The 10,723-nt window shown below is 41.8% G+C and overlaps 1 non-coding gene across 1 annotated transcript; it reads left to right on the plus strand.

Moving 5' to 3' along the window:
- The first annotated feature begins 3,571 nt into the window (after positions 1 to 3,571).
- LOC112579011 lies at positions 3,572 to 3,706 on the plus strand. The gene has a single exon (XR_003103443.1). It is a non-coding gene; the product is annotated as a small nucleolar RNA SNORA70 (small nucleolar RNA).
- The last annotated feature ends 7,017 nt before the right edge of the window (positions 3,707 to 10,723 follow it).

A 10,723-nucleotide genomic window follows, 5' to 3' on the forward strand; every position in this document is an offset into this window, starting at 1 on the left:
CGACAGAGGATGAGATGGCTGGATGGTATCACTGACTCGATGGACGTGAGTCTGAGTGAACTCCGGGAGTTGGTGATGGACAGGGAGGCCTGACGTGCTGTGATTCATGGGGTCGCAAAGAGTTGGACACGACTGAGAGACTGAACTGAACTGAGTAATTGCCTTCATAACTAATTAACTTGGCCTCCCAGAGTTCTTGATTTTTTAATCTTCCTACATTTTCTACTGAACTTCTATGTCATATGAGGATTTGATTCATGTATATCCTTTCCTATCTTCCCCTCCTCAGTTTTGGTAGATTGATCTTTTGTATTTTTCTGCTGATTGTCTTTACCAATTTTTCTTTCCCTTGTGCTTTTTAATTTAAGCCACTATGCTATGCATTGCTTTTCCTACATACGTGAAAAAATGTTTCTTGAGGTACATGAGGCCAGACACTTGTATGTTACTTTTCTGGGTGTAAATATTTTCTCCCTTTTGTATCTGAATGTATTTTTATCTTTGATTCAATCTGCATCACTTCAATTAAAAGACAAAAAATAAAACTCACATGGCAACCCTTGTGTCCATGAAATGGAAGCTTCATCAAATATTGAACCACACACACACACAAAACCAAATTCAGCACCTGATTCTTCCTTTTATCTGAGTAACAAGGGTGAGAAACTCTTTAATTCCTCCTTGAGATCTATGTAAATGACCAAGACAGTTAGGTAGCAAGTGATCTTCAAAGTGGACATCCTTCCAACAAATGATTTCGTTATTTCTAAAGGCAGATTGATGCCAAGAAGAAAAAAAAGATAAAGCAAAACCCATCTCTTTTATTGCCCCCTGTCCTGTATTTCAGGATGAGGATGTGACATTGGATGGATTCTGTGATCATTTAGCAAATTTTAGAAGGTTTTTATTGGGTGTGAGGCATGCAGTGATTGGAGTAAGAAGAAATTGAACCATGGAGTCAGATGTCCAGAAGTTCTGCCTACAACTTGTTAGTTGTTTTTGACAACATTTGGTAATTATGTTGCTTAAAATAGGTTAGAGACAACCAACCCAGTTATGTTGACCTCCTATCAAACATTTATTTTGTTTGAATTTTTAGCTTGTAGTTCTTTAACTTTTAATGCTGTGAGATGCAGTGTGTCTCTCCCATACTTCAGATGAAGAAATGAGACTAAGTTTTCAGCTCATGTTAGGCAGAAATAAAAGAATATCAGATGTCTTATCCAAGAATTTCCAGGTAACTGAGGGAGGAGGAGAGAAAAAAAGAGTGAGAGCAGTCGGGGGACAAATGAGGTCAAGATGTCCTGGGAAAAAGCCAGAGGTGCCAGGAGAGCAGGATGACCTCACAAGGAAGCATCTTTTCATTATGAAAAAAAGTATTCCTGACTCCTAAATTTAGGTACGATTTAATAGGATTTTAATGTTGAAAATACTATTGAAAGAACTTACAAATATGGCTAGTAATGGGAGATTTAATAATATATTATACAGGAAGAAATGATTGGTTTTGCTTATCTTAATCTTAGTAAAAGAAGACACAAGGGACCTGGAACTTTAATAATTTTGGAAGAAGGAATTAATCTTTTTGTTTACCCAGTGTCTTGCCTTTGGTGAGAAATGAGATTTTGGAGGATGAAAATTTTAACCTGCCTGATAGAAATATAGTGCAAACCAGACACATAATTTAAGATTTTCTTGTGCCCACATTATAAAAAGTAGAAAAGAAACAGGTAAAATTAATTTTTAAAGTTTTAATTTAAACTTTTTCTTCCAATTTTATTGAAGTATAATTGACATATATGTAAATACATATATATATACATATATATATAAATATCTGAATAGTTTAAGGTGTATAGCATAATGATTAGACTTACATACATCATGAAATTATTATTGCAATGAGCTTAATAAACATCCATTGTCTCACATGCATAGACAATTAAGGAAATAGAAAAAAAAAAACTTTTCCTTGTGATGAGAACTCTCAGGATTTATTCTCTTAATGACTTTCATATATGACATAGAGCAGTGTTAATTATATGTGTCATATTGTACATTATATCCCTAGAACTCATTTATTTTATAACTGGAAATTTGTACCTTTTGACCCCTTTCTTCTGATTTGCCACCCTATACCCACCTTCACTGACCACAAATCTGATCTCTTATTCTGTTTGTTTCTGAAGTATAGTTGACCTTCAATGCTGTTAATTCCCATTACACAAGACAGGGATTTGATATTTCTATACATTTCAAATGCTTATTTAATTTAAGTGCAGAGTACATCATGAGAAACGCTGAACTGGAAGAAGCACAAGCTGGAATCAAGATTGCTGGGAGAAATATCAATAACCTCAGATATGCAGATGACACCACCCTTATGGCAGAAAGTGAAGAGGAACTAAAAAGCCTCTTGACGAAAGTGAAAGTAGAGAGTGAAAAAGTTGGCTTAAAGCTCAACATTCAGAAAACGAAGATCATGGCATCCGGTCCCATCACTTCATGGCAAATAGATGGGGAAACAGTGGAAACAACGTCAGACTTTATTTTTGGGGGCTCCAAAATCACTGCATATGGTGACTGCAGCCACGAAATTAAAAGACGCTTACTCCTTGGAAGGAAAGTTATGACCAACCTAGATAGCATATTCAAAAGCAGAGACATTTCTTTGCCAACAAACGTCCATCTAGTCAAAGCTATGGTTTTTCCTGTGGTCATGTATGGATGTGAGAATTGGACTGTGAAGAAGGCTGAGCACCGAAGAATTGATGCTTTTGAACTGTGGTGTTGGAGAAGATTCTTGAGAGTCCCTTGGACTGCAAGGAGATCCAACCAGTCCATTCTGAAGATCAGCCCTGGGATTTCTTTGGAAGGAATGATGCTAAAGCTGAAACTCCAGTACTTTGGCCACCTCATGCGAAGAGTTGACTCATTGGAAAAGACTCTGATGCTGGGAGGGATTGGGGGCAGGAGGAGAAGGGGACGACAGAGGATGAGATGCTCTGGATGACATCACTGACTCAATGGACGTGAGTCTGGGTGAACTCCAGGAGTTGGTGATGGACAGGGAGGCCTGGCGTGCTGCGATTCATGGGGGTCACAAAGAGTCAGACACGACTGAGCGACTGAACTGAACTGAACTGATACATTTCAAAATGATCACCAGGGTAAAACTAGTTACAATATGTCAATGTAAAGACATTACCTATTTATTGACTGTATTCCCCACACTGTACAGGTCACCCCCATGATTCATTTATTTTGCAGCTGGAAGTTTGTAGCTCTTAATCTCCCTCACCTATTTCTTTGTTTTCCCAACCTTTCCCCTCTGGCAACGATCTGTTTGTTCTCTGTATCTATACCTGTTTCTGAAACAGGTAAATTAATTTTAATCATGTATTTCATTTAATCCAACATATTGAAAATGTTCATTTCAAACATAATCAACATAAAAATTATTAATGAGATAGTGTACATGTTTTTCATTCTAACTTTTGAATGTCAGTGTATTTTCCTTACTGATTGGGCATCATAATTGAGACATACTATTTTTAATAGTTTAAGTAATTTGCAGGCAATTAAGCCGACTGTGCTCTTTTCCCCATGGGAGCCTGGCGTGCAATGGCTACAGGCAGCAACCTCCTTGACAATGTATTCAGCCTGTTGCCTGTATGGGTTGCCCTAAGGGACCTTGGAGACAGCCCTTTGCAGTGGACATTCATGACTGGCATGCTGCCCCCAGTCTAGCTCCAGACAGATATGTGTGGTGCTTTTGGAAAGCTCCAGGGCACAGTGGCCAGGGTCCACATTGGCCAAGTCATAATGTCCAAGCTGCAGAACAAAGAGCATGTGATTGAGGCCCTCAATAGGGGGGCCTGGCCTCCAGAAAACCCACATCTCCAAGGAGTGGGTATTTACTAAGTTTAAAGCAGATGAATTTGAAGATATGGTGGCAGAAAAGCCACCACTGGATGGCTGTGGGACCAAATACATCCCTAATCATGTTCCCCTGGACGGATGGTGGGTCTTTTGCTCACAAGAGCCTTGGCGCCAGCCTCCTTACTCACAACCACCAATAAATCCTATTTTCCTGTGTTCCCCCAAAATAGTTAAAGTAAAATGCATGTCTATCAAAACTATAAAATTGCATTTCACAGGAAAACACGTTTTACACTTCAGTTTGAAGACAAATAATTTAAAATGAAATGAAATGAAGAATTCAGTTCCTCAGTGACATTAGCCCTATTTCAAGCACTCAGCAATCACATGACCACGGGCAGCTGTTCTGGACAGGACAGCTCTCATTAAGGGTTAGCCTCTCACCTAAGGCCAACACAGAGAGAGTTAAAAAATCAGAGAAGTGTATCACCATTTCAGAGGTGCCCTTCCTACTTTGTCACAGGCTTCATGCTTGAATGTCCCACAGACCCTCAGAGTTTGGATCTCTGGAGGTCTAGTCATTAAGACTTGCCTTCCAATGTAGGGTTCAGGCAATCCAAACCCGGTGCCCATCTTCCAGCAAGAATTTCTTGGGTTAGCATAGACTTAGTTCATGCACATACTGGCTTCATTGGCTGAATTGTGTGCCCCTGCATTCCTGTGTTGAAACCCTTACTCTGCAGCAACTCAGAATGTGATTGTACCTGGAGGCAGGGCCTTTAAAGAGGTAATGATGTTACAGTGAGGTCACTAAAGTGGGCTGTAATCCAGCATGACCCATGTCCTTATAAGTGAATAAATGTGGACACAAGGAGAGACCTGAGACCAGCATGCACACAGAGGAAAGGCCGTGTGAGGACTCGGTGAGAAGGTGTTTTCTGTTAACAAGGGAGATGGGCTTCAGAAAAACTACCCCTACAGACAGACTGATCTTGGACTTCAAGATTCCAGAAATATGAGAGAAGAAAACTCTGCTGTTGAAGCAACCCGGGCTGTGCTATTTTGTTATGGGGGCCCGAGCAGCTAATAACGCCTGACATAGACAGGGTTAAAAAAATCAGAGCAGTGCATCACCATTTCAGAGGTGCTCTTCCCGCTGTGTCACAGGCTTCGCGCCTGAATGATCCTCGGAGCTTGGATCCCTGGAGGTCCAGTGGTTTAGACTTAAGACTTTGCCTTTCCAAGGCAAGGGGTGTAGGTTTGATCCATGGTAGGGGAACTAAGATCTCACATGCCTTGCGGGTGGCCACAAAACCAGAACATAAAACAGAAGCAGTGTTGTGACAAATTCAATAAAAGGCTTTAAAAGTGGTCCATGTAAAAAGAGTCTTTAAAAAAAAAAAAGAAAAATAAACACGCAAGCGTGTGTGTGTGTGTGTGTGTGTGTGTGTGTGTGTGTTTCTTTAGCTGGCTTTGTTTGCAAGTATTTTAGCAGCTGTTTGGCCCGAATGTTGTGTGTCTTTTCGATTTGGAAGGTGGGGAGTGAATGAGTCACAGTGACAAGCCACAGACATGCAGCTTTGAGGTTCAGTATGAAGTGTCGATGGCCATCAAGCCCTCCTCGTGCCTTTGTCCATCACAGCGCAGATGTGGTGCCTCTTCACCGTCACCCACGTTCATTAACAGCGTCTGTGTCTATGCTAATACAATCAGGAAACGAGGCAGTCCATTTCTCCCTTCCCACAGAGAACAGGGTGATCAGCCATTAGTGATTCACACTGATGAGCTGCCACTAATTGCACAGGATGTAATTAGTGATTATATAATATTTGAGCTCTTGCAACTGTCATTAATGTCCACGACTCACCAGAGATGAGCCCTACTGAATGGAGTGTGATTGCCTGGCCTAAATCTAGTTAATCTGGGGTATCTTAATCAACACGGGATGCACTTTAGGCAGCGATTAAAAGCTCTGGTGACCTCAGAAAAAACCCTGCCATCCACCAAAGTCTGAATTGCTTACAATAGAGATCCCTTTCCAAAGAGGAATTTAATAATTAAATGGCCTGGAAAACTTGAGGGCAGAGTTATTGGATGATGTTAACACATTTAGATTTTTCTGTAACAGATATGGAGACCGAAATGTTGTACCGGTGCTGGCATTAATTTATGACACATCTGATATTGACTCGGGGTGTATTATCTGCTGAAGTTACCATGTTTTTTTTTTTGTCATGTGGCTAAGGAGAGCAGGATTAAGAAATTGTTCTTTGCAAGAGGAAAAAGGACTATTCATAATGGCCTTCTTAGAGCATACTTCTGAAGCATTGTTTCATGGAATAAAATTTTAGAAGTGACAATGTTAGAGTGATATTTTGCCTCCTATAATGAGTAAAAGTTGGGTTCATGAGATATTACATTTCTCTGGGTCCTGAAGTCATGATAGGTTTTCAAGGCATTTGTAGCAGGAGCTCTGGGTATCCGACCCCATGTTCCCTCAATCCATGAGTTCACCTGCAGCTGCATTGAGCAGGTCCTGTGTATACTGTGAACTTCCCACCTCAGGCATCTTTATCTCCCTGCTTTCCTTCTCAGAGGCCTTCTTCAGCACCCCATGAGCTTGGTCAACCCACTTGTACAGCAAACTGTGAGTGTCAAGGATTCAACAACTCTGGGGTAAGTCTCAACAAAAGGAGGCTGGGAGCTGGTGAATCAATACCCCAGCTTCCCTCTCTGAAGATGTGTTCTCCAAGGTTTCTTAGAGGGTCTTCCTTAGCCTGCTCATTAATACTGTTCTCCTTCTCTCTCTCACTTCCTGACTCCCTTCCTTGTGTTTCCTGCGGTCACCTCCCGTGATGGTTAATTTTATATGTCAGCTTGACTGGCCATGTGGTACCCAGATTAAACATTACTTCTGGGTGATCTGTGAGGGTGGTTCCAGAGAGGATTAGCATTTGAACAGATAGACTCAGTAGGCTGCCTTTCCTAGAATGGGTGGGCATCATCCAATCCAGAGAGGGCCCGGAGAGAACAAAATGCAGAATAAATGTGCCACCCCTTTTTTTTTTCCTGCCTCACTGTTGAGCTTGGACACTGTCTCATCCTCTCCTGCCTATGTCTCCTGAATCACACCACTGGCCTTCCTGGTCTCCAGGAAGGAGACAGGATCATGGGAATTCTCAGACTCCACAATGGTGGGAACCAGTTCCTCATTATACATAATTTCCTACTGATACATTTCTCTGGAGATCCTTGAGTAAGCCACCTCCCAGATAAACTGCATGCACTCAAGTCCTTCCCCAGGATCTGCTTTGTTTGCTTGTTTGAATATTTATTTATTTGACTGCCTTGGGTCTGGCCTGTGGGATCCTTGTTGCATTACTTGGGATCTTTGGTTGCACCTTGGAGACTCTCTAGTTGTGGCACGTGGGCTTAGTTGCTGTGTGGCGTGTGGGATCTTAGTTCCCTGACTAGGGATCGAACCCGTGTCCCCTGTATTGCAAGGTGGATTCCTAATCACGGGACCACAGGGAAGTCCCTTGGGTCTGCTTTTGAAGAAACCCAACTAAACTAAATTAAAGGATTCTTACTCCTTGGAAGAAAAGTTATGACCAACCTAGACAACATATTAAAAAGCAGAGACATTACTTTGCCAACAAAGGTCCATCTAGTCAAGTCTATGGTTTTTCGAGTAGTCATGTCTGGATGTGAGAGCTGGACTATAAAGAAAGCTGAGCACCGAGGAATTGATGCTTTTGAACTGTGGTATTGGAGAAGACTCTTGAGAGTCACTTGGACTGCAAGGAGATCAAACCGGTCCATCCTAGAGGAAATCAATCCTGAATATTCATTGGAAGGACTGATGCTGAAGCTGAAACTCCAGTACTTTGGCCACCTGATATGAAGAACTGACTCATTTGAAAAGACCTTGATGCTGGAAAAGATTGAAGGCAGGAGGAGAATGGGACGACTGATGAGATGGTTGGATGGCATCACCAACTCAATGGACGTGAGTTTGAGTAAACTCCAGGAATTGGTGATGGACAGAGGAGCCTGGTGTGCTGCAGTCCATGGGGTTGCAAAGAGTCAGACATGACTGAGCGACTGAACTGAACTGAACTGAACTGAACTACTCTTCTCTTCTTACCTTACACCCTGGAGAAGGGAATGGCAACCCATTCCAGTATTCTTGCCTGGAGAATTCCATGGACAGAGGAGCCTGATGGGCTAGAGTCCTTGGGGTCACAAAGATTCAGACACAACTGAGCAACTAACACTCACCTTCCACTCAGTCCTAATACTTCATCACGCTAAGAAGATGTAACCACCTGGAATAACTTCCAGTGGCCTCACTGTGGGTGTGCAAATCCTCTTGGTGCGAGGATTTTACCAGTGAATTTATGTGAATTAAAATCTTTTTTACCAACCATAATTTGTGATTTAAGTGACAGTACACATAAAGGGCTGTTTCCAAAGTGAAATTTGTACAGGTTTACAAATTTCAGAGACCCGAAATTATGGTCCAGTGTTTCATAAAAGAATATGGCTATTGTATAGAGGCCGAGGAAAACAGCAACTCATGATTTATGAGACTTTTCTCCCATTTAGGTGTTTTATAAAAATAATAAATACACTGGCGTCTTTGTTTTGTAAGGTGCTTTCTGGTGGTTGCTTATGGAGCTCAAAGTCTTTCAGATTTTGTTTTAGAAAAGTTCTGCTGAGTCATATATAAGGACAGGAACTTGGAGGGCCACTTACTCTGTGCCAGCCACTGTGCTAAGATTTCTGCTGTAAGAACTATTACTATTATCCCCGGCTACAGGTCAGGAAAAATATGACTTAAGAAGATTAACTGGGTACTTCCCTAGCAGGGGTTAAGAATCCACACTTATACTGCAGAGGGCACAGGTTCAATCCCTGGTCGGGGAGGTAAGTTTCCATAGGACAAAAAAAAAAAAAGAAGAGAGAGAGAGAAGAAAGGTTAAGTGATGTCTTGCCTAAAGCCACATGACTTATATATGGTGCAGGCAAGAGCTGGCATAGACTCTCCTTACCTTAGAGCTTCCCAGGTGGTACTCGTCATAAAGAACCCGCCTTCCAATGCTGGAGACATAAGAGATGCAGGTTCAATCCCTGGGTTGGGAAGATCTCCTGGAGGAGGGAAAAGCAACCCTCTCCAATATTCTTGCCTGGAGAATCCCATGGACAGAGATGCCTGGCAGGCTACAGTCCATGGGGCTGCAGAGTTGAACATGACTAAAGAGACTTAACATGCATGCAAGCCCTGCTTACCTTAAAGCCCATCATTTGTTTTCAGGCTGAAAATCAAAGAGGTTAGAAAGCTCCCTCAGGGTTCCTCTACTCTGATGGTCAGCAGAGGTGGCTAGGACTTCTGACTCCTTGGGAAGAGACATTATGGATTTATGTCTCCTTGGGTGGCCCATGCAATGTTAGATGGGAGCAGCATCTTGCCCTCATCAGGACATATAGAGGAGGTTCTGTACTGTCCCCGACAGCTCCCCTGTTGGACCACAGCAAGGTCCTTTCCCAGGTGATTTGCTAGATGCTGCACCTGGCCTGGCCTCCTTTCCTGTCTGGCTCTCACACTGGTTTTTCCTGGGCTCAGGGCTTAGAAAGCCATGTTCACAGGAATGTTCATCTCAGGGAGAACAGAGGCTAAGACAGAACTTATGAAAGAGTCTATCAGTTCTTGAAGCCAACATCACCCAAAAAGGTAAACCTACAAGACAAATTTGAATTGTGAAGTACGAACAAGGTTTCTTATTATGTAAAATAAAATATGATTGGATACAGTTGGAAAAGACTCAATGTCTATCGATAATGGATGAATTGAATAAATTACAGAATATTTATACAATGGAATAATAGGCAACCATAAAAAAGAATGAAGGGACTTCATTTTAAATAGGAGTTAATTTAGTCTATTGAAAAGAAGGGAAAAAAAGAAAAGAAAATGGACCAAACAGGAAATATAAAATAAGAAGGTAGATGAACTGTTAGTACACCGCATGTGTGTGCTCAGTTGCTAAGTCGTGTCCAACTCTTCTGTAGCCACATGGACTATAGCCTACCTGGCTCCTCTATCCATGGGATTTCCCAGGCAAGAATACTGGATTGGGTTGCTATTCCCTTCTCCAGGGGATCTTCTTGATCCAGGGATCGAACCTGAGTTTCCTGCTTGGCAGGCAGGTTCAGTAGCAGTTTCCAAATAGGTGATCAGAATGCCAGCTGAAATACCAGCTTGGCATCCTGGATAGATTAAATCTTAGCTTTAGGATATGTATTCTATCCACAGACTTGAGAAAATGGTTAACTACTGAGAAAATTGAATATGTTTCTAAGAATATTTATTTAGGATTTTAAATGGACCTTCAAGTGTGTTTCTGAGAGGATCTGCAAAACATCCTCCACCAAAACATCCTCCACCTTTTCTACATGGGTACTTGGCTTAGTTTCCTTTCCTCATGCAAAAAAACAGGGGCCATTAGCTCATTCCTAGTTTTCCTACCTCTCAGATGAGAGACTGTTGATCTCAGAATCTCTGCATGATTTTCTGAGCCAAACTGAATTGGCTCATCTCATTGACACTCAGGAAGTTTTTTTTGATAAGGACCATTTTTGAAGTTTTTATTGAAGTTGTGACAATATTGCTTCTGTTGTTTATGTTTTGGCTTTTTTGGCCTTGGGTTTTGTAGGATCTTAGCTCCCCAACCAGGGATTGAACTTGCACCCCCTGCATTGGAAGGTGAAGTCTTAACCAGTGGATCACCAAGGAAGTCACCTGTGAGAATTCAGATGCTGTTGGTATCCTACCCACGCT

The sequence above is a fragment of the Bubalus bubalis genome, chromosome 14, assembly GCF_019923935.1.
Source record: "Bubalus bubalis isolate 160015118507 breed Murrah chromosome 14, NDDB_SH_1, whole genome shotgun sequence".
In the NCBI taxonomy this organism is placed as follows: domain Eukaryota; kingdom Metazoa; phylum Chordata; class Mammalia; order Artiodactyla; family Bovidae; genus Bubalus; species Bubalus bubalis.